Here is a 25,090-nt window from a genome sequence, read left to right as displayed (position 1 = left end):
CTAAGTGAATTAAACAAATCTGAAAAAAACAAATGCCAAATGTCGTCTCTGATATAAGGATGCTGATTCATAATGGGGATGGGGGAGCATGGGAGGAATAGACAAACCATAGACAGGGTAAAGGGGAGGGAGGGGAAGGGAGGGGGCATGAGGGTAGGAAAGATGGTCAAATGAGATGGACATCATTACCCTTAGTACATATATGAAAACACAAATGGTGTGACTCTACTTTGTGTTCAACCAGAGAACTGAAAAATTGTGTTCTGTTTGTGTAATATTTATTGAATTGTATTCTGCAGTCATGTATAACTAATTAGAATAAATAAAATTTTAAAATTAAAAAAATACACTCTTGGAACCAGGCCTTTGTCTCTGACAGTCTTTTTGGCATTCCTTATTACATGGATGCACAATGAAAACTTTGACTAAACCTTTAATTTGGAAACTACACTCTTAAAAGTTTATTCTCTCCAATATCACTCTTGTTTATTCTAATATATAAAAGTAAATACAGTAACTCTGCCCGTACGCACATGTGAAAACACACACACATAAACACACACACACACACACACACACACACACACACACACAATTGTATTGGGAAGAAAACTGGTTTTATTCCAACTTTGTTCTTCCACAGTGTTTGAAGCACTGATTATTTCCTTAACCCTTCTGTTTCCCCTTTTGTTCTGATCCGGTTGTCTTCCTTGATTTTTTGGTTTTTGTATCATGAAAGAAAAATAGTTGTCTCTTTTTCTGTCTTCTTATGTATTTATGGAGAGTTTAGAGGATTAATGAGAACCAGGGTTCTAAGAGCAGTATGTCTATTTTTAGACTTCTTGGTGCTTATTAAGTCATGTATAGCAATCCCTTTTATGTGAGCATAGGATAGAATTTTATGGCCAACTAGAAGTTGCATTCACAAAAATATCATCAATGAGATATCTGTGCAATGCATTTCTTTTTTCTCATTTGGAGCCTGAGGAGAGAGCAAAATATAGTGCTCTAAAGAAAGAAGAAGTGAGTTTTGAGTTATCTTTGTTTAACTCTTCTTTAATTGTAAAATGTAAATATTACCTAATTTATTCTTACACAAAATAAATACTTAAATTATGGGAAAGTTTCTGTACCATATTTAAAATACATGCTACAAATATAGTTTTTAATCTTCCCCCAAATTCTAACACATGTAGAAATAAATACACAGGCCTATGAGTCATAAATATATCATTAGCATCTCTATGTGAGTTTCTAAAATAAGAAAATGAAAACCATATTTCTTAAGAACATATCACATAGAAAATCATATCCTTTCAATTGATTCCACATTATAATACTTAGAACGGCTATATATGGTATGCCTTAATTTAATTATAAAATTTCACAAGAAGAAAAACACATATTTACTTTGTATAGAATTGAAATCTGTTTTGTCTATTGATATCCTTCTTAATTATATATTCATCAAAATTCTTATTTTTCAGTCTGGGGATAAAGCTTAGTGATAGAATCCTTGTCTATAATGTGCAGAGGCTCTGGGTTCAATCCCTACTACTGAAAAAAAAAAATCTTGTTTCCTCCATCATTTTTGGAAGGAATATTTCAAATATCCTTTAGCCTTTGATTCAACATTATGGTTTTTAGTGCTTTAAAATTTTTGAAAAAGACAATATTATGAAAGTTTTCTAATCTGTAATTTGATAACAAATTTGTTCATTTTTTTTCTTATGTTCAATATTTTACGTTCATATTCACCTAGATAAGCATTCATTATTTATGTGGGTATATACCACTTCTATTTATTCATGGTAACACACTTCAAGGAAAATTCATAATTTGTGGAAATGCGGACAAGGTATGTGCTGGAATGCATGAAACAAAGAAGGGATGTCTCCTAGTGAACTTCCTTAATTACCGTTTGGGTTAACTGTCACTGATATTGAATCTTATGCAATGAGTAAATCAGATATTATGAAAATGGATACAAACACATATTCCTATTTCTTTAAGTATAATCATGTATGTATGGTTTTATAGTATCATTTTACCAAATATTCTTTAATTACCAATCCTCACAGTCCTTGCTTAAGATGTTATACCAGTTGCCTAACATATGAAGAGATAATTATTTGAGGGACACACAATTATTAAGTGCATCCCAGGTGCCATTTGCTCAGATACATTTAAGAATAAGGCAGTCAAAATTCTAACGAAGCTTATAGTGAAGGAATAAACTATTCCTTAGACAAAGGGGTGAGACTCAGACAGACACTCACTTGTTCTGGCTGAGGAGCAATGTAAAGGGTGGTGTGGCTGGAATGCATAAGATACACGGTGAGTATTGGAGATTTTTAAAGAAATACACCAGGGTTGGGTCATTTAGGGCTCAGTAGGCCATTCATATGAGTGTTTTGGGTATGATTCTATGTGTGATGGGGCCCCTGCAGTGTTTTGAGTAGGAGAGAGAACTGGTTTAATCTTGTCTGATGAAGTATGTTCTACTGATCCTACTCTCAAAACACAACTCGGGTTCCATCTAGAGAGACAGAACGTGTGTATAGAAAGCCAAATCTCTGGTACTGTGTGTTGCATCTCAGGAATTCAGGGGACAATAAAAGCACAAAAGTGAGGAAATGCAGGGTGCGAAAGTAAGGTCTAAAATGATTTTTAAAGAAAGAGTAATATTTTTTAAATATATTTATTTATTTATTTATTTATTTATTTATTTATTTATTTATTTATCTATCTATTTATTGTGCTGAGGATTGAGCCCAGGGCCTCACACGTGATAGGTGAGCGCTCTACTGCTGAGCCACAACCCCAGCCCCAAGAAAGAGTAATATTTTGATATGTGGAGATGTAGTTGGCCCTGTGGGGAAATTAAACCATTTCCATTTTGACACATTGATGTTAACACAGTAACCATATTTTATATTAGAAATAGCCAAACACACCTTGAACAAGGCCAAGGACATAGATTAAGACTATATAGAAAGGTAAAAACAGTTGAAATATCTGAAAGATTTTTGAGCAAGAACAATACAGATTTAATCTTTTATAGAAATTACATATTTTAACAAGATATTAGGTAATTATGATGCAAAGAATATTTTTAAAGACAGAAAGGGAAAATAATACACATTATTTCAGGAAAACAACTTAGTTTGTCATAGTACATTCAAATTCTTATGTCTAATATAATTATTCATGCTTTTGAACACTTCTTCAGTATGTATCCCGAGGAATGACAAAGAGGTACTTTTGATTGCTTTTATTTATTGCCCCGTGGAAATTTAACTATCCATATCAAAGAAATTACCCATTATTATTCATCAAGAATATTTTCCCCTTTGGTATTAATAATGCATTCATTATTTGCCCAACACATGTTTCATGTAGTGATGCAGTGAACTGAAATCCAATAATTCTAGCAACCCTTGAACTATGGAGCTGGATTCCTAAGTTCTGGACAGACCAAAATTCCTGGGTGATCTATACAAAATCAGGAGTATACAAACTGGGGATGTAGTTCTGTGATAGTAGGCTTGCCTAGCACACTTGAAGACATGGGTTCAATCCACTTACTAAGAGAGAGAAAGAGAGAGAGAGAGAAGGAGAGTGAGTCAGATAATATACTCAAGTTTCCATGGTCAGTGATCTGAATTTTAATCTTTGGGTAGCTGTCACCAAGATTTGGTAGTGATATTAAGACAGCACATAACTCATCTCCATAGATGTGATACTAATGTGCAATAAAATAATCCTGTGAGCATGGTTCATTGTTCACTGATCACTTAACTCTGAGTTAATTATGTCCACCATTTATCATGAAGCAGACATTTCACTAATGTTAGGAATTTTCTTCAGCTTCTTATCATTAAGTATTTTTTAATGGTTTATATTTCTATCTAAGGACATATCTAAAGCCAACAATATTCTTATTTTGATTAGCCTAAATAATTATAACTATTAAATGATCTACTTTAATACTATTTTTGAAATAGTGATAATAAATGTGGCCACCTTCTGAGTTTGTGAAGCCCTGTTGTCTCAATGATTTATTTGACAACTTCTTCTTTATAGATTGATGATGATGATGATGATGATGATGATGATGATTGATTCAAAGGCAATTAAAATGCCAGATAGAAGGATGTGTAATTGACCCACCCAACTTATTTGGAATTATTATTCTGTTTATTAAGATTTTGATCTATTGCAATGCAAACTGAAAATGGATTGTGGATTCGGGTTATAATTTTTCAGATATTTCCAAGTATAATTTATGTGACCTCAGAACTATACTCATTTACTCATTCATTCATCTTTCAAAAAAAAAGTTTTTGAAATATTTACTGTATACCAGGTACTGTATATTCAGAATAAAATGCTAGACATAAAAATGGTTCCAGATCTGCCCTCTGGGAACATACAGTCTAATGTTAGAGATGATAGTAGTTAACATATCACTCAAGTTCAAAATTAAAGTTGCGGTAAAGTTAAGGAAGAAAGAAAGATCCATGATAGAGAGGAAGGACCAGTTTGAGTATCATGGAATCTATGTTGTAAAAGTCTGGTCTATAAGTGCTATAACTGCAAATATAACAATTCTTGTATCTTTTGCCATGAGTAATCAACTGTGACTGTTATACTCTTAGGGCATTTGAGTTAGGCCTCAGATATTTATGTCATTCCCACTAAGACCCTTGATCTTAGGAATCAACTCTCAGAACAAGAGGACAACTAGTGAAAATCTACTCAGCCTTTTCAGATCCATGTGTTCTTGTTGCTACATAATCCTAAGTTTGATATCCACTTAGAAGGGTATTTTACTTTTGAACTGAAAGGAAACATTCAAATTCTAGCTGAAATGTAGGCATCAATTTTGAATAATCAGGGAAAAGGTTTTTTTTTTTTTACTTTTTAAAAAATTTTGTTATAATAGCAACTCTACTAATGCCTATATAATTTTCTTTCCCTTTTGCTTATCCTTCACTGCTAACATGGACTTCTACAAAGGCTCAGGTTGGTGTTGCAATCTGTTCTGATCTTTACTGTTTTCATTTAGTGAAAAGAAGCTTTGATGTTTTCCTTTACAAATCAGCTTTCTTTTCTCTTTGTAAATCCTGATCAAAACATTGTTCAAAACATTGTTCAAAACATTGTTCACACACAGTTATATAGGACAAAGATTTTATCTCCTTTGTTTTGTAATAAGTTTCTGATGTTTTCCAAAATACCTGGCATTAAATTAGTCTCAATAAGTATCTGCTAAGTGAACAAAAATAACAGCTTACACCTTTATAACTCTTAACATGTGCTATGATCTGTTGTAAATGCTTTATATATATTATCTCATTTAAAATTAAAATTTTTGGATTAATACATAAATATATTTGTGCATTTTAAGTATAAGGACTCAAGTATGAGCTATAAATTGCCATTTGTGCTATAATTATTAAGTTGCATTTCATGAATATACAAATATATCACTTAAAGCTTTTTTTATATATATGCCCAGAATGTGAAATGGTAGCCAATTCTAAGAATATCATGCAATGGTTTTATATACCATATGACTAGAAAAAACAACTTCAGCATTTAAATAGAGTTTAGGCACCACAGAAGGTATGACATCATAATCTTAAAATCTGTGACCTAGCTACCAATCAGAAGGGAGTGTAGGTCTGGAATGGCACATTTTATATACTTCCCAGGATGTTGGACCTAAACTACCTTGCTATTTTATTTTCCCTCTTCAGTCCTTATAAAAACACTGTACATGCGAAAAATCTGAATTCTCCTGTGGCTGACAAACTCACTTTAGCTGTACTTAGCTTTTGGCCCCTAAGGCATCATAAACATCACTCCAGTTGACGATACATATAGTCTCTAAAAGCATTAGCAATGTTTTTATTCATTATATGACCAACAATATTTCAAACGAAATTTGGGGTGGACAGAAATAACATTTGGATTTATTCAAACTATAAAAGTAAAGAACTTGACATTTATTCAGATACTGATGTAATCTTGAAAGTAGATTAATTTTCATAAAAAAGAGTGAGAGTGAGATGGAGAGAAACAGAGACAGACACAGAGACCATCAATTTTCTGAGTGCTATAGCTGAAAATTTGGTAATCCCAGAATTGGTGTCTGGGTAGAAAATCCATGTATGTAATCCTCAAACACTGTTTGGAATAATACTGACCATGCACAGTGCTGTCTAATACATTCTGAAAATAAAGACTAGATCTGATACCAGAAATCTTTTCAGAGACTGGTATATTCTTCTATTTTTGAAAGCCCAGAACATTGTTTCCTTCCTATCGTAAAATAAGCCAGGCATGGAAAATTTAAGCAGATATAAATCATTTTGGGTAGTATCTGAAATAGTTATTCTGCTGAAGTAAAAGAATTCATTCAACAGCAACATATAAAAAACTGATTCTCCGATGGTAGAATTTTACAAGGAGGTAAGTTGGTGGGGCTTGGGTCCAGTGGGCACCAGCCAGGGCGGCGGCTGCAGCTTCATTCTGGCCGCGAGGTAAGGTGTTGGGGCTGGGGTCCGCGTGGGGGGCAGCCTGGGCATGGCAGCGGCAGCTTCCTTGCCACCGCAATGTAAGAGGGCTGGAGTCCGCGTGGGGGGAGGGGAGGGGGGCGGCGGCGGCTTCCTTCAGGCAGGAGGCTGGGGTTTGCAAGGTCCGCAGCAGCAGCAGTAGCTTCGTTCCACCTGGAGGTAAGGCAGCGGGTCTGGGCTCCTGTGGGCAGTGGCAGCGGCGGCTTCCTTCTTGGCGGGAGGCAAGGCAACGGGGGCGTGGGGGTCGGCGTGGGGGTCGGCGTGGGGGTCGGCGTGGGGGTCGGCGTGGGGGTCGGCGTGGGGGTCGGCGTGGGGGTCGGCCACGGCAACTTCCGCCTCGTTCCTGCTGCCGCGGCCGGGGCCGCCTCGTTCCTGCTGCCGCGGCCGCGGCCGCCTGGTTCCTGCTGCCGCGGCCGCGGCCGCCTCGTTCCTGCTGCCGCGGCCGCGGCCGCCTCGTTCCTGCTGCCGCGGCCGCGGCCGCCTCGTTCCTGCTGCCGCGGCCGCGGCCGCCTCGTTCCTGCTGCCGCGGCCGCGGCCGCCTCGTTCCTGCTGCCGCGGCCGCGGCCGCCTTCTGGTTCATGCCGCCGCCGCCTGGTTCCTGCCGCCGCCGCCTGGTTCCTGCCGCCGCCGCCTGGTTCCTGCCGCAGCCGCCTGGTTCCTGCCGCCGCCGCCTGGTTCCTGCCACCGCCTCGTTCCTGCCGCCACCACCGCCTGGTTCCTGCCGCCGCCTGGTTCCTGCCGCCGCCGCCTGGTTCCTGCCACCGCCTCGTTCCTGCCGCCACCACCGCCTGGTTCCTGCCGCCGCCTGGTTCCTGCCGCCGCCACCGCCTGGTTCCTGGCGCCACTGCCGCCTGGTTCCTGCCGACGCCTCCACCTCATAGCTGCCGCAGCCTGGTTCCTGACGCCGCGGCCGCCACGTTCCTGATGCCGCCGCTGCCTCGATCCTGACGCCGCCGCCGCAGCCTCGTTCCTGACGCCGCCGCCGCCTGGTTCCTGCCGCCGCCTGGTTCCTGCCGCCGCCGCCGCCTCGTTCCTGCCGCCACCGCTGCCTCGTTCCTGCCGCCGCCTGGTTCCTGCCGCCGCCGCCGCCTCGTTCCTGCCGCTGCCACGTTCCTGACGCCACCGCTGCCTGGTTCCTGCCGCCACCGCTGCCTCGTTCCTGCCGCAGCCTGGTTCCTGCCGCCGCCGCCGCCTGGTTCCTGCCGCCGCCGCCGCCTGATTCCTGCCGCCGCTGCCGCCTGGTTCCTGCCGCCGCCGCCGCCTCTGCCTCGTTCCTGCCACCACTGCCGCCTTGTTCCTGCCGTCGCCTCCGCTGCCGCCTGGTTCCTGCCGCCGCCGCCGCGGCCGCCTCGTTCCTGCCACCGCTGCCTCGTTCCCGTGGCCGCATCTCCTCCTCAGGTGGCGGGACTGAGGTCGGCTTTGCGGGCAGCTAGGGCTGTGGTAGCGGTGGCGGCAGCTTTGTTCCCGCCAAGAAGTAGGGCAGCGGGGATGGTGTCCACGTGGGCTTCAGCCAGGGCGGTGGAGGCGGCAGCTTCATTCCCACCGCGAGGTAAGGCGCCGGGGCTGGGGTCCGCGTGGGGGGCAGTAGGAGCGGCTAGGTAGGGCGGCAGGGCTGGGGTCCTGGGGGGTGGGCATTTAGGGCAGCCGCAGTGGCAGCTACATTCACGCCAGGTATCCACCGGTGTCCGCGAGGTGCGGGGCCTTTTGGCTGCTCCTATTATTTGGCGGCTTGGGCAGCGAGCTGTCTGTAGGTGGCCTTCCCCACAAAGGGCCACGGAGCTGCGTGGACACTGGCAGCAGCAGTGACAGCAGCAGCAGCTCACCTATGAGGGTGCAGACAATTGTTGCAGTTCTTGGGGCTTTGTTGTTTTTCCTTGGGCTTTTACCCTTCTTTTCGTTAATTTTGGGTAAAATGTCCCCCCGTGATGTAAAGATTGAGCAAGGAACCTTGGTTACATGGGGAGCTTTGCCGAAAGTGCAGTTTGGATTCTGTTTTTCCCATGGTGGTGGCTGGATGAAACTTCACTGCTGGCCCTGGAAAAGGCTAGGGCAGCTTGTTAGTTGAGTTTTAAATTTACCAGTGTTGTGTTTAAAGGTTTTATGTGCATAGAAGAGGAATGTTCACCTTAAATAAACATATGAGCTGTTAACAGGGAATGTTTTCCTCTGGGAAAGGGAATTTGGTAGCTCTGACCCATGTCAGTCTTTGAATATTTAGACCTGTAGTGACTTTTTAACATTTTTCATAAAAATATGTTATTTACAGTGTGTCATGTTGTTAATACTCCTTGCCTTAAGTTCCCTGGCAAATCTTTTTGATGGCTTCTGAGAAAGTAGGCAATTGATAGATTATCCAAGGAATGGAAGAAAAAAAAATATGAGTGGGTGATTTCGGACAATCCCTGAGAGCTGGCATTGTAAGACTCATCCTATCCCCAGTAACATTTTCATACAATAAATGTGAACACTTTTGAAGCCTTTTTATAAAGATACAATTTGGGAATGATATTAAGATAAGGAAAAGCTGTTGATTGATTTCTTAGATTAACATTTCTTCCCTTTTCTCTTTAAAAAAGTTTTCCAAGTGATAACTTCATCAAGATTGCCAGTGATAAGCAAATGTCCGATGATGATGACAGCCCCAGCACCAGCAGTGGCATTTCAGATGTGGACCAGCAAGACCCTTCTGCTCCAGAGCCTGAAGATCATGAAAAAAGAACCTTCTGCCACCCAGCGGAAGAAGAGCACCAACTCTCTAGCAAAACCACTGCTAAGTTATCCACTAGTGCTGAAAGGTAACATTGTCTGGTTGTCTTCCAAGCAATTGGATGCTTTTATTTTTACATCAAGAACAATACTCTAGAAATACTTCATGACCAATTTTATTTGTACTTGAATGAATTGTCATCCTTTAGGCAGCATAAAAACATCCTCACTAAAACTATGCTTCTAAGCAAACTTATTCTGTACTTTGGTAATTTCAGCAAGAGTCCTAGAGACTGAATTCTCATCCTGACAGTTTAAGGAGTTGGCAAGGAAAATATGTGAAACTGAATTAGATGGTACATTGGGGATGTTTCCTTTTGTGAGTTATACTCTTGAGTGAAATTAGCACGTGTCACCTGGGTGTCAGTCCAGGCATCTGTGGTGGCAGGTTCATAAAAGGAAATGTGTCACTTTTCATGAAAGGAAATGATCAAAAAAGTTTATATTTGCTAAAAAATGTTGAATGTCAGGCCTTGGCCTTTTTTGAAAGCAGATTTTAAATTTGCTTAGTTTTACAAACAATTCTTTAAATCCTGCATAATAAGTATAATTTTTTTGTAGTTATAGTTATCCCTCCTTGTTCTTGTGAGAACAAATAAAACTGAAAAGTAGCCATTAACAATCTCAGGTGTCACTTTGCTGTTAAAACTTTGCACATCTTTAAAACTCGTGGATGTTCTTGACATAGTAGTGAAAATCAACAGCAGGAAAAAACATTTTGTTGGTTGTAAATGAAAGATTATTTGTTTCCTGCTGACTTTTTTTTTCTATGATGGCAAAAAAATCCATCAATGGGACTCCATCAGTGATAGTGGTTGTATTGAGTAGAACTCTTGTGTCAAACATAAAATGTTCCTATAGCATTACTTAATGTTGATGTTTTGTTGTTTTTCATTGATCACAACTAAAAGAAAAAGAGAATATAAAAACTGATCAATTATTGCATTTTATAGTGATTCATGTTCTTATTTTTCTATATGTTTTCACCTTCATTGCACCATTAATCAAACACTAATGAACTTGAGAATATTATATTGAATAGCAGCAATCTTTGAAATAATTTAAAATTCTTCTCAGTGTGTTGTAATCTTGTGGAGAGAACATTAAACAACTTTTGAAAACATTGTAAATTTTAAGAAAATCAGAGAAATGCTCTTTTTCCCCTTACCTCAAGGCCCTTTTTCCTCCAAGAGTATGAAATTTAAATTTACGTGCTGAACCTAATATCAGAGAAAAGAAATGGTTAAGTAAGATTGCTAAAATAGTCCTTGGAAGTTTTTCATTGGTAAAGGTATTTGTAAATTTTAAACTTTTTTTAAACAGATAAATATTGATAAAACTATTAATGTGCTTTTGCAATAGCTTTCTAATTTTTACCACAATAAAAGTGGATTGAAGTCATTGTCAAAAATATTCTAGTGCTTTTCCTCCTTCCGTTTTGTCTCATTTGCATATAAGCTTGAAAAGAGAATTTCTTTGGTAAAAAGAGTTTTAAAATAGATTTTATATCCTTTTGTTTAGTAGTAGTGGAGGACTTTCTTAAATCAGGTGTAAATGACTTACCTATTTACAGTAGCAAGTGAGAAAAAAGCTGCAATTTTCTGTTAAGGAGTTTGGGTTATGCCTCTGAGAACAAAGAGGAAGCAGCCATGTTAGCATTACTGAAGGCAAAACCAGCCTTGCATTTACCTGCATGATGGTAGAGGGCATTCTGATTTTCTGGTTATTCTGTAGACTGTCTCAAATCCTTTTTGTCTGTTCCCATTTCACTAACAGAATTCAGAAGGATCTAGCTGAAATAACCCTTAATCGTCTCCTAACTGCAGGTAAGAAACAAATTTTGTTGTTTTGATTTCTAAATTGTGGAATAATATCAAGAGATGAATGTATTATCCTTGTATGTATGTGCAGCAGAAGAGGCTAGCTAGCTATGTTTGCTTCCTTAAAGCTTTGCAAGTGCTTTAAACAAAAATTGCCTAGGTGAATTAAATTAAATTAGGAGAAAAATACTCTTAGCATGTATCATATATTCTGTACTTATGAATATAGTGATCTTGTGCTTCTTGCTGAGATTTGTTTGAGTGGAATGTAGAAATACCGCTCCTGTCCTAAAATAAAGGGTTCCCACTCCTGCTGTATCAATGTACACAAGTTTTTCGTCACCCCCCAGTTATTTATTTTAAAGAGAGAGAGTGAGAGAGGGGGGGGAGAGAGAGAGAGAGAGAGAGAGAGAGAGAGAGAGAGAGAGAGAGAATTTTAATATTTATTTTTTAGTTATCGGTGGATACAACATCTTTGTTTGTATGTGGTGCTGAGGATGGAACCCGGGCCGCACGCATGCCAGGTGAGCACGCTACCGCTTGAGCCACATCCCCAGCCCCCCCCCCCCCAGTTATTTTGCTGCAGCCAGACTGCGGCAGATTACCATGATTTTATCTGTGTGTGTGTGTGTGTGTGTGTTGTGTGTGTTGTGTGTGTGTGTTTAATTTCCTGTATGTCTCCAGGCCTGGCACATGGGAGGTGTCAGTAGTGATTTGTGAAAGTACGTAGTGATTTGTGAAGTTGGATTAAACTGACCCAGAGAAGTCTGAGGATGTGGCTCAGTGGTGTAGCACTTTCCTAGCATGCATGAGGCCCTGGGTTTAATCCCCAATACTGCACACAGCCATATGACTAAACCTAGGCTGGTGCCTACAAGCCTTTTAAATCATGGCAGTGGACTGGGTCCTGAAGATTGCAGAAGGTTATTGGTTTGGAGCTGCCCAGTTGCACTGGTACATCCTTTATGGTGGGTATATAGGTAGATGCAGGTAACGCCATGATTGTGTACTTAGAGATCACCCTTCTGTTCTTTCCCATACTTTTTTAAACAGCTTGTCTCATATGAGAAAATCCAGCATACTCTCTGAAGCCAGCAGCTGATCATGGATGGGAAGAACAACAGGAAAGCTCATTTTGAATGTCACTAGAGGGTCATGTTATGAAAGAGTGAAACAACTAGTAAAATAGGAAAGAGAATTCTTATACTTTTTTTATATTTGATTTAGACACAGGGTCTCACTGAGTTGTTTAGGGCCTCAATAAGCTGAGGCTGGCCTTGAACTCAAGTTCCTCCTGCCTCAGCCTCCTGAGCCACTGGGATTACAGGCGTCCACCACTATGCCTGGCTCTTGTAGTTACTCTGCAAAAAGAAATGCCCGAGTAACCTCCACTTGTGTGTTTCAGGCAGCACAACAGGATCCGCAGTGTGAACGGGAGCCAGCTGAAGGCCTACCTTTCCTTAGAAGTGTTGGATCTGAGTTTGAATAATATCATGGAAATTTGGAGCGCCTGCTTTCCCCCTGGACTGTACATAAGAGAGCTGTAAGTGTTTCTGTGGCTGGGGCTGTCCCTCTGCTTCTAGGTCAGCTGGAGGCCTCTCCATTGCCCAGGTCTGTACACAGTCTGCATATTTCACTTCTGCTTTGGTCAGCTTTTTCACTACTGTGTGACTAAAAAAACCCGACCAGAAAATTGTAGAGGAGGAAAAGTTTGTTTGGGGGCTGACAGTTTCAGAGGTCTCCATTCATAGACAGCAGGCTCCATTCCTCAGGGCTCAAGGGGAGGCAGGAGGTCATGGAGGAAGAGTGTGGTGGAGGGAAGCAGCTCACATGGTGATCAGGAAGCTCCTCCAGCCACACCCACCTGCCTCCAGGACCACCCAGTTAATCCCATCAGGGGGTTCATTCACTGGTTGGGTTAAGGCTCTCACAACCCAGTCATTTCTCCTCTGGACCTTCTTGCACTATCTCACACGTGAGCTTTTGGGGGATACCTCACATCCAAACCATAACAATTTTTCAGCTCTGGGGATGGTACAAGACAGGAGGGATTGGCCTCTGATGCCCACTGATGGAACATTTCCAGTCCCATAGTATTCGTCTGTGTTACACCCAAGGTGGACACCTTTGGCAGGGAGAGGTGGACTTGCCTGTCCAGGGAGCTCACCCCCTCAGACAAAAGAGTTCAAGACTCTGAGGTCTGCCCTGACAACAAAGCCTGCTTTTACTCCCATTTACTGGGCTGCTTCCCAGCAGAGCTTGGAGAGAAGGCTCAGGGGAGCTTAGAGGCCCACTCTGCAGGGAGAGCGCTTTGCATACTCTCCAGGCTGTTTCTTGCTAGCGTCCCACAGTGATCACACAGCTCATGGGATCTGTCTGGGAAGGCGGCTCCTGGTTCTGTGGGTTCTCAGGACTGTGCTGATTTGTCTCTTACCTGTGTTCGGGCCCCATCTTACCTGCGATGTGGATGGTAGACAGGAGTAAAAATGATAAAACCTGCAGCACCCGCGGCCTGTGGGTAGGAAAGTGTTGCTCTGGGGAAAAATCTGAAGAGACATTTCCAAATCTGAGTGAGTTTACATTCGCTTTGTCATCACTGTTTCAGAGTCATTTTGGAGCTCATTTGCGAGTCCTGTTTAGAGGTGGTCATGACCCATCTCTTCAAGGAAGATGAACCTTGGCCCCTAGATTTTCCAAGTTATTCTCAGGCTGCATCAAGGTGCCGAAATCAGGAACAGGAGGCCTTGGCCTTTGTTAACCTCAAGTGGAACCTGTCCTGAGGTGTCCAGCTGCCGCCCAACACTCCCTTGCTCAGAACCAAGAAACCACCAACCGCGAAATGGAATTGCACTGACCTTCTGTCCCTGCAAGAAAGCAGGAGGGACTTTCTCTTTTGGCAGCTTGTGGCTGCTCTATCTTCTTCCAAGAGGCTGTTATTCTCTAATCTGGAATGTCAAGAACAAACAGTTTGTAGAGAATCCTCATGTGCCCTGTGCTGGGGCTCTGCCTGGTAAAGAATCCAGAGGAGCCTTGTTCCTTCCCCCCAGGGTAGAAGATTCTCTGGGCTTTCTCCTTTTCACTTAGGCGCTGGTTTTTGTTGTTGTTGTTGTTGTTGTTTTTGTTTTTTGTTGTTGTTGTTTTGTTTAAAAAAAAAAAACACCAAAATTTTGTCTAGGAAAAGCAGTAAGAAGGGTGTTGAGGGGTAACTTCTCATAGGAATACTGATTTATTTTATTCCCTTTATTTTTTCCCTTTTCTATTCCACTGCTTGCTATGCTTTCACACAGTGTGACACACCTGACTGTGTTGTACACTACAGTCCGTCTGCTCAGCACGGTCAAAGGAGATGGCCCTGAAAAAGTATTGCTTGTCTTTTTTTGGTGGGGGCGGGGGTACCGGGGATTGAACCAGGGACGCTTAACCACTGAGCCCCATCCCCAGCCCTATTTTGTATTTTATTTAGAGATAGGGTCTCACTGAGTTGCTTAGGGCCTCACTTTTGCTGAGGCTGGCTTTGAACTCTCAATCCTCCTGCCTCAGCCTCCCAAGCTACTGGGATTACAGGCGTGGTATGGCTTGCTCTCTAAAGAACTTGGCTCAAGTCTCTTTAACTAGAGGGTTTCTTTCAGGTATTTAAAATCATTTAAAGGAATTGGCTTATACCTGCTTATTATGTAAGTCCAAAAATGAGACCCACTTCAGGATTAAAGACTGTTTCCCCAAATCGTGGAATGGAATCTGACCTGGCCTCTGAGCTGACTTTGTGCTTTGTGTAGGGCTTTTCTTGTTGGCCTAGGGTGGCGGGCCAGGTGTGGCCCAAGGTTGGCAGGTTTGCAGGAGGGCTGGGGGTGGAGGTGACTGATGGTCACTCCCGCCCTCTTGGGCCCACTAGCCACAGGTGCTGTGTGCTCTGGGCTGAGTGGAGGTTGACCTTGGACAGTCTTGCCACCTGCAGTGCTTCCCCATCTGGGAGTCAGGGCAGGCTCTGAAGCCTCGTGATAACAGACATCTCCTCAGGAAACCTGTCCCTCTGGGTGTGTCTTAGCGTGTTTTCCCAGCTCGGACCCAGCTGGGTCTGGTGTCTGTAACAGAACGAGGAAGGCCTTCTACAGCTGTGACATTTTCTCTCCTGACAACCTGGCCAGCAATCGCATTGGCACCCTGGAGTCAGGAGCATTTGATGGCCTATCATGGTCACTGCTAACTCTTTGCCTGAGCAAAAACAGGATCACCCAGCTTCCTATAAAAGCATTCAAGTTACCCAGGCTGACACAACTGTGAGTACAGAAACCAGCACTTTAATTAAGGTTATAGCCCAATTTTATGGGGGCCAAACTTCCCCAAGGACCTAGCACCAAATGCAACCCCTACTTCCCCCCCAACCTTGCCCCCAGTAAAGTTCTGCGTGAACTGTAATTAATGCCCCTATGACAACACCTAGTAAAAGCAGATTGGAGCTGGGTCTGGGGCCGGTGGGCCACCTCATCTTGCAGGGATGAGGTCCACTGAGTATGGACGTGCAGGTTCATGCTAGTGTCCTCCTCGATGACATGAGGAATCCTGCTGGTTAGCTGGCATGGCTAGTGCTTAGGCTGCATGCATTCTGTTTATTTGTCTCAGAGGTTTTAGTGTTGGTTTTAAAGGTACCCATAAAATAAGTACCTCAGGCTTGATGGCATCCTCGACATTTCTTGAATTTGGCAGGAAGTTAGCATGGCTAAAGGCGGTAAGCAGGAGATGGCAATTTTTATCTCCTAAATCTTACAAGGTGGTTGATTTATGATTGTCTCTCGCTTTTTTTTTTTTTTTTTGGTACCGGGGATTGAACTCAGGGGCACTCAACCACTGGGCTACCTCCCCAGCCATATTTTGTATTTTATTTAGAGACAGAATCTCATTGAGTTGCTTAGGGCCTTGCTGAGTTGCTGAGGCTGGCTCTGAACTCACAATCCTCCCACGCCACTGGGATTATAACCCTGTGCTACCATGCTTGGCTCTTGATTGATTGATTGATAGATTGATTTTTGACCTCTTTTTATTATTGGAAGAATAAATGTCAGGAAAACAAGCCAGTAGTGGACATTTGGTTTAAATTGACGAGAACAGTTGTTGAGGCTCAGTGGGGTGTGGATCCTGGGCTGTCTGCGGAGAAGGTCTCCATGATGCTGAGGAGGTTGGGTCACGAGATGCTCCAGAAATAGTTGGGGGAAACCAGGGCTTTCCCATTAGCTCCATGTGTCTTTCCCTGCCCCTCCAGGCCACCCAGAGTCCTTTCAGTCCCCCGAGGCTCTCTAGTACTAGAGCTAGCAGCTGAATGTGTGTGCTTCATGGGGGGTCCCCCGCTGCTCTTGCCCCATACATGGAGATCCCATCAGATGCCCTGACTGCAAATGTTCTTGCATTAGATACCCACTGGCTCGCTGGCTGGGAAAATCGACAGGGGTGTGTGTGTGTGTGTGTGTGTGTGTGTGTGGGTGGGTGGGTGTGTGTGTGGGTGGGTGTGTGTGTGGGTGGGTGTGTGTGTGGAATGTGCACAGGGAGGCTCTGACCCTGTGGGCTTCTTCTCTTCAGGGACCTCAATCGGAATCAGATTCTGTTGATCCAGGGCCTCACGTTCCAGGGCCTGGACAGCTTGGAGGTGCTGAAGCTTCAGAAAAACAACATCAGCAAGCTGATGGATGGCGCTTTCTGGGGGCTGTCCAATATGCATGTGCTGTAAATGTGGGCGGGCCCTGGCAGGGCTCCTGCCCAAGGGTGAGGCCGTGGCCTCTGCACCCTGCCTCTGTGGGGAGTGGGGCAGCCTGTGTGTGTCCATTCAGCTGAGCACTAGGTGGAGAGCAGGCCACCTTTCCTTTTTCTTTCTGTTTTTTTGTTTTGGTACCAGTATTGAAATTGGGGAGGCACTCGACCCCTGGGCCCATCCCCAGCCCTATTTTGTATTTTATTTAGAGACAGGGTCTCACTGAGTTGCTCAGCACCTCACTTTTGCTGAGGCTGGCTTTGAACTTGAGATCCTCCTGTCTCAGCCTCCTGAGCTGCCTTGATCACAGTCCTGTGCCATCGCACCCAGAAGGCCACCTGTCCTTTGAGTCTTCCTGTGGTCCCAACTCAGTGTCTCTGCAGACTCAACCATATCTGTTCGTGTTTCCATAGCAGAGTAGGAACATCTCTTGGAGGAGGTTTTTGAATCAGGTCAGGTGTTGCAGGAAGGAGCCCTATTCCTGGGCTTCCTCCCACCCCCACTTCCTCGCTGCAGAACAGATCCTTCCCCACATCCTCCCCACTCCCACACTCCACAGGAAGCTCCTTCTCTCCCCATTTTGGGATTGACAGTCTTCCTTGATGTGTAGGTGGACCCAAAATATAGTTCATCACAGGAGATTTATTTATGTCTTGTGAGCTCATCAAGGCACTTGGTGCAGATGTGCAGCTTTTATCAAAGGAACATTCTCTACGGCCAGATGTGTCCAATAGTGGAGCCGAGGCCTGCCAGAAACAAAGGCAACATCAAAAAAAAAAAAAAAAGCAGAGGAATGTAATCTGCTGTCCTTCAACATTTAATTTGTTTATTTTTCATTAGAGGTCATGCCTCTGCGTGAATGAATCAGATAGTAAAGGAAAGCAGCTGCTGCCCACCCATCATCCGTCCCCTCTCTTCCCCTCCCTCCCCATCCCTGTTCTTCTCCCAGAAGACAGTTGGGTCTCAGCATTTCCTCTTGGTTTTCCTGTTTTCAGGTTTGCAGGTGGTTACTTCCAAGTTGGCACATCTTCACCAGTATCTTTACCCACTTCTTTCCTTTACTACTTGTCTTTATAACTGAAACCAAGCCCAGAAGCTTAGGTCCAGGCCCCACAGTGTACTGTGCAGAAGCATCTCTGCTTTGCATGACCAGGATGCTAGTGGCTTCTCCTCCTTTGCCACTTCAGCTGGGCTGGATCTCTGTGGTGCATATTCCAGAACACTCTTCCTTCCTCAAGTTTGTCATTTAGAATCTGAAGTTCTAAGTTGATGATGGTCTGAGGATTAAGAGAATTTTCATAAGAAAACAGTGTGAGGCTCTACCATTTCATTTTTATGTGGATCGAATTTATACAAATTAGGGCCGGTCATGGTGGTGTGTGCCTGTAATCCCAGTGGCTCAGGAGGCTGAGGCAGGAGGATTGCAAGTTTGAGGCCAGCCTCAGCAACTTATCAAGATCCTAAGCAACTCAGCGAGACCCTGTCTCTAAATCAAAGATAAAAAAGGGTGGGGGTATGGCTCAGTGGTTAAGCACCCCTGAGTTCAATCCCTGGTACCAAAAAAAGAGCAAAATGTGCATCGGTAACTTCCATGAGAGAAACCAGGTGTCTAGGCAGAGCTGTCATTGGTGAGGATTCTGAGAAGTGAGGGAATGGCACATGAATGCTCTTCATTCAGTGGGGTCATATCCTGAGATGCCCACTGTGAGCTGAGGATGTCATAAGTTGAAAATACACTTAATTCCTAGTCCCCAGGGCATCCTAGCTTGCAGCACAATACATGGTAGAGTGTCAGTTGTTTCCTCTGGGTACCACAGGGCTGAGGGGGAGCCATCTCTCTGCCACTCCCAGCATTGAAAAAGGATTGTACCAGTTAGGAAAGATCTAGATTCGGAATTCAAAGCGGAGTTTCTGCAGAATGTGTGTTAGTCTCACACCTTCATAGAGTGTGGACATCACAAGTTGGAATACTGTAAGTCAGGGACCTACTGTGCATACTTAATGAGCTTGTTGGGAGCCAGATCCTCACACTGCCCACAACCCCGAGGTACATTCTCTATTTCTTCTCCATACAGCACCATGAGGTGGATTCTTCTGGATATTTCCATTTCGCAGGTGTTCAGACTCATTAAGCCATCAAAATAGCAAAATCAATATTTAAATCTTGTAGTCATGGAGCTGGGAGTAGTGGCACACACCTGTAATTCCAGCGTCTCAGGAGGCTGAGGCAGGAGGATCGTGAGCTCAAAGCCAGCCTTAGCAACTTAGCAAAGCCCTAAGCAACTCAGTGAGACCCTGTCTCTAAATAAAAAATATAAGTAGGGCTGGGGCTGGGGCTCAGTGGTTAAGCACTCCTTGGTTCAATACTGGGTACCAGAAAAACAAAAATCATACAGTCATTGGACCCCAGAACTAATGCCATGTCTCCTGGCACAGTGGATTTTTTCAGTTGGATGAGGATAAGGGCTGTCTCCCTTTTCCCCTTCTCTCTCTGTTCCTCTCCTGACTTTGCCCTTGCTGAGAGCTCCTCTGCCCACTCATCTGCCTGGTTCACTTTGACTTAGCTGAAAGTGACTTATGGCTAACATCCCCTGCCCTTCCGAACTTTCTGAGTATGTCTTGGCCTGCAGACCCTCCACTGGGGTCTGCCTGTCTTCTCTCCGCCATGTGTATGCACACCAGGGGGTCTCCATGCTTCCCTTGTGCTCTTACACCCTTATTGTGACTGCCATGTCTGATCGGACCGCTGACCAGGCACACTCTGGGTATTGGGTAAAGGTTGGACCCCTTTGACCCCAGGCACTGTCATTGCAGACACCTCGAGCACAACAGCCTGGTGGAAGTGAACAGCGGCTCCCTCTTTCGCCTCACGGCCCTGCACCAGCTGCACCTTGGCCACAACTCCATCTCACGCATCCACCGCAATGGCTGGAACTTCTGTCAGAAGCTGCGTGAGTTGTAAGTGCCCTCGGCTTTGGTCTGTGGAGGCAGATCCTTCAGAGCCCAGAGAGCAGTGGACTAAGAAGGGGTGTAGGCCTCGGGGGCAAAGGCAGCTCAGAGGCAGGCAGGCCGGTGGCCCCGTTCTGGCAGAAAGAAGGATAGATGTCCAGGCCAGCCAGGCCCAAAACAGGAATGTCAGGTCTTTGAGCTCCAGGCCCTTCCTACCTCCTATTTTTGAAATAACAGAGGTATAGCCTGTCGGTCCCCATGAAGAGCCTCTGTCCCCAGGGATTTCTTGGGTGTGGAAAAAGCTCCTGAAGTCAAGGGCTCTGTCTGGGAAGGGCAACCTAAAGAACCCTTCTCACTGTAGCTTCTTGCAGAGTGATGGTACCTTAGGCCTCTGGGCCATGGTGTGGCACACCTGTAATGCCAGTGACCTGGGAGGCCAAGGCAGGAGTATCACAAGTTTGAGGCCAGCCTCAGCAAATTAGTGGGACCTATTTAAAAAAAAAAAGAAGCTGGCAATGTGGCTCAGTGGTAGGAGCCCCAGTACGGGAGAGAGAGAGAGAGAGAGAGAGAGAGAGAGAGAGAGAGAGAGAGAGAGAGAGAAAGAAAGGAACAGTGTGTTTGAACCACACTGGGATCATGAACAGAGCAATGGCGACCCACTGACTGGAAGAATCTGTGTGTCCTCAGCGCTTGCACCTCAGTCAGCTTCCCCAGGGACCTGGCTCTTCCCTTTTCCTGTCGTGCCTGGTGGAGGAGGTGGATGTGCATGGAGGCTCACAGTGTCCCCCCACCCTCCATTCCTTTGGAAGATCCCCAGGCAGGACACCCAGGCTGGGCCTGAGGGCACCTGAGCTCACTGTTGCCCAAGCTGAGAGCCACAATGGTGACCCCTGGAGAGGGAACCTGGGTCCCCTCTCTGACCTGCATGCACAGCCAGAGCTGCATAGCCAAAGGTCGGAGAACATGGCCATGTTCCCGTGTCTGCACCCATTTCTAGATCTCTGCTTGTGTTGGGGGAACAGGTCCTCACTAGGTGGAAATTTTCAGTTTCATAATGCTCTAGTTTAGTCCGGTTGGGTTTCCTTATTTTTCAGGAGAGTTTGGGAGGGTTTTCTCCTTTCCCACTTTTCATAGGCTTGGCCTAGAAAAATCGTCACTTAATGTGAGCAAGCGTTATGGGTGCCAGGCACACTCACAGGGACCTGGAACTTCATGCTGCGCTTGCAGCCCGAGTCCTTAGCCGGTCCTTCCTGTTGTGTGCCCCTTGCATCTCAGGCCCACAAGCATCCCTCTGCTGACCTGGCGTTTCAGTCTCTGTGGGTCAGTGGTCAGAGCATGTGCCATGCAACAGCCTGCCTCTCCCTCCTGCTCACTGCCCTTGGACTTGGGGTGTTAGATTTGCCCTCCTGGTGCTTTAGGGTGCTGCTTCCTCCCTCTTGTGGTATCGGATGGCACACTCTTTGCTCAGGTGAGGACTGCATGAGGGAACTCCAGGGACACGTGGTTCTCTGTTGTCCTAGTCCGGGAGCCCTGGGGAAGCAGGGCAGGTTGAGTCCCACAGTCCTGAGCCTGTCTAGTTCCTAGGGTGAGGAGCCACCGTCCTGTGACTCAGCAGAGGGTGTGTGACCTCCTGGGAGAAGCTGTGCTCCAGAGCCTTGATGGGGCTTTGAGCTCCCTGCTCCCCTTTCTGGCTGTGGACCGCTGTCTGCTGTGCCCTTTAGAGGGACCGGGGGTCACTGCAGCGTGCCTTGACCAGTCCTAGAAGCTTGCCCCGTTCTCAGGTCACCTCAGAGGCAGGCTGAGGGTTGCTTTCCCGCCCCTCCCCTAAGCCAAATTCCTTAATTGCAGGTGAGGATATAATTTTGGTCTCCTGCCAGGTCTTGTGACTGACAGACACCATGACTTATTTCTCCAGCAGGGAAAGAAGGCTGCCTGCTACCCCCTTTAAAAACCCATTAATCTTCACTGATACTATTTTTCTTCTTCCTGACCCAGCCCAAACTTCCCATTTTTCAACCAGAGGTGACCCGTATGCCAAGTGACCAGCACCAGGGTTGTGTCAGAAATGCAAGGGTGTCTGGGAGGAAGGTTGGAGTCTCACATGAAGGCTAAATGGATGATTTGGGGCGTGTCCTGTCCTGCTCACAGGGAGGGTAGGTGACACTCAGGCCAGAGCCTCCAGCCTGAGGCTGAGGCCCTGCAGTGGTTGTCCCAGGCAGGGATGCATGGCGCCCTTTGCTGTCCAGTGCGTGGAGTGGCAGCATCTGACCCACAAGGGGCCTATCCAGGGTGTCGGGCCTCTGCCAAGAAAGGTCTGAATCAGGACCAGCCTGGACACCAGCAGGGAGGTTTTGTATTGCATGACCTTGTGCCATCCCCACAGTTTAACCACACTGGGACCTGCACAGCCATCCCTGTTGTTAGGCCAGGTGGATGACCTAGCTGCACGTCCACTGTGAGATACTGCCTGCCCACGGAGACCCAATGGGTTGTTGTAAGCAAGTCTGTGAAGCCTGATAATGACCTGTGCCCCTCCACCTCCCCAGGATTCTGTACTTCAACAACCTCACGCGGCTGGACAAGGAGAGCCTGGCCAAGCTGGGCAGTTTGAGCATCCTGCGCCTCAGCCACAACTCCATCAGCCACATCACCGAAGGCGCCTTCAAGGAACTCAAGAACCTGCGCATCTTGTATGGCATTCACTGTGGGGGTGACCAAGCGATGGGGTCCTGGGCAGGAGAGCAGAAGAGGGCAGAGCCGGCCCCCGAAGGCCTCTCTGGGAGTTCTCTGAACTCCACTCCCAATGGCTTTGGGTGGGAATTGGACCCCAAGCTGATGTGTTATGTGTGCATAGCTGATATTGAATGTCTTGTTCCCCTGAAATGGTGCCTGAGGGAATGACAACCTTAAAGTGTGGTGTCTCGAAGCAGAAGCTGCACATTGTGCCTGTCAGGATGCTGGGTCCTGCTGTTGAAGTGAGCGTCCCCAGGTCGGCAACCACTGCCACACTGTCCCTGCAATCATTTTTTTTTTCTTTCTTTCAGTACCAGTGATGGAACTCAGGGGTACTCGACCACTGAGCCATGTCCCCAGCCCTATTTTCTCTTTTATTTAGAGACAGGGTCTCACAGAGTTGCTTAGTGCCTCGCTTTTTGCTTAGGCTGGCTTTGAACTCATGATCCTCCTGCCTCAGCCTCCTGAGCCCTGGGGATTACAGGCATGCAACACTGGGCCCAGCTTCATTTTTTTAAACCCTCTATGTCTTTTCTCAAAGCCATCGCAGAAAACTAGTTCAAAAACTAGTTCAAAAACTCCTTTGTTACACTTGGTGTCCAGTGTGCCTCATTTCCAAAAAAGGTGGAGTTGGGGACTCTGTATCTTTCCTTGTCCTCATTAGGGAGTCATTCAACCAGGTGGAGGTGACAATGCCATGTCCCTCTAAGTGTCCCATTAGGTAAGTCACCAGAAGTCACCGCAGATGCTTTTCTGGGATTGTTGGCCTCAGACAGTTTCCAAACCATCAGCAGAAAGCCCCCAGAGTGGGGTGTGTGATTTTCAGCAGACAGTGATGGTGGGCTCTTGAGGCCCCTGTCCTAGGCATGAGTTCCCGGTGGACAGGGGCTTGCTGCAGGCAACTGGGACAGGAATTTCCTCTGCAGTTGTACCTGGTGGAGCTGGTTTTAAAGTGGGGGCAGTGGAGTCACTGCCTGGGGGAGCAAAGCACCCCAGGCCAAGCTATTCAAGCTGAAGTCCTACAAGGCCAGGATAAGGAGAACAGGCATTGAGACTTAGCAGGCCGGAGGAAGAGGAAAAGGTTGGCAGCAGGAGTGGGCACACAGGCACACAGAGCCACCGCTCCAGGCCTGGGTTCATTCAGTCTGAAGATAATAGGCAGGAACTGTGGGAAGGAGAAGCCCCTCCAGCAGCCGACTTTGCTCAAGCAAGGTCACAGTGAATGGTTCACCTTCAGTCAGAGCTCCCTTCCCTCTAGCACCATCCATTCCAGGTCTTCCTGGGAGCCAAGAGCATCCCTTTCTGTTCCTGGTCCTTGTGCAAGGGCTCAGGAGAGGGAAGGGCAGGCATGAGGGCCTGGTGGAAAGTTGGAGATGGCAGCGTGCGTGCAGAATAGGGCCTGGCTGCCAGGTGCGATGTCCCACCTGGGCACTTTGACCTGCCCTTGGATTCTGGGAAGCAGGCTGAGTCACTGGCCTTGGGATTTGCTCTGCTGGAGGAGCCTGGCCTGTAGAGTTGGCCCCATCTCTCCCACCCTGGCGAGTGAGTCACAAGTCTGACTCAGCACCCAGATGTCCTCCCTGGCTCAATGTCTAGCTCTCTGCAGGCCATGTAAGGAGATGGGCTCTGGGCCCCAGACTCACCGGCCAGCATGCAGGGCACAAGGCCAGGGTTCCTTTCTTTACTGCTCAATTTTTTTCTTCTACGTGCCTTGTTCCAGATTCTTGGTTGGGTCAAAAAAAGGGACTCTGGTTGAGTTAGAGAAGATAGGAACCTCAAGGAACTTGTCAACTGATCCTCCATGCCACAGCCAGGTGTCTACTCTGTGCAGGCAGATTACAAACTGGGCTTTCCTAAATGTGCTCTGTACTGTTTCCCAGCCCCAGGCCTAGCCAGGGAAAGCTGCTTGTTTGGGGTGTGCATCATCTGCATTGGAAGGCCGTGGAAGCCTAGCCACACTGCAGGCTGTACAGAGCGGGGCCTGCTTCACAGAGCCGGACTCCTCATGACTGTACAGGACACTGGGCCCCCTAGAGTGCACCTGGGTGCCTTGAGCTGTGAAGTAGAAACCCAGTGTAAAGCAGTTCTCCTGTCCCCGAAGAGAGTGGGAGGGGGAAATCCTGGGAACTGAATTAGAACAAACTATATCCCATGCTTTAAAAATGATGCCATATTCTGTTGTCATGTAGAACTAATGAAAAAAAGTAGATTGAGGGTTGTGACTGAGAGGTTCATGCTCTGTCTTCTCCCCAGAGACCTGGACCATAATGAGATCTCAGGCACATTTGAGGACACCAGTGGTGCCTTCACAGGCCTCGACAGCCTTATCAAGCTGTGAGTATTTCTGAGTACCTGACTCTCTGAGCGCTGGCATGCACTGGAACCCCCTTGGACAGATCCCTTGTCCTGTGTCTGAGTCCTGCAGCAGAAAGTGGGCTCTACCCTGGTGTGGTGGTGCACGCCGGTGCATGCCTATAATCCCAGTGGCTCAGGGGGCT

The 25,090-nt window shown here is 46.0% G+C and overlaps 1 pseudogene; it reads left to right on the top strand.

The window, feature by feature from the left end:
• Positions 1 to 12,648: 12,648 nt before the first annotated feature.
• LOC143637802 (leucine-rich repeats and immunoglobulin-like domains protein 1) overlaps positions 12,649 to 25,090 on the top strand; it is a 30,127-nt pseudogene continuing 17,685 nt past the window's right edge.

Source organism: Callospermophilus lateralis, unplaced genomic scaffold (genome assembly GCF_048772815.1).
Source record: "Callospermophilus lateralis isolate mCalLat2 unplaced genomic scaffold, mCalLat2.hap1 Scaffold_1098, whole genome shotgun sequence".
Lineage (NCBI taxonomy): Eukaryota > Metazoa > Chordata > Mammalia > Rodentia > Sciuridae > Callospermophilus > Callospermophilus lateralis.
Note: the sequence above shows the minus strand (reverse complement) of the source record. Positions and strands in the feature narration are given on the sequence as shown.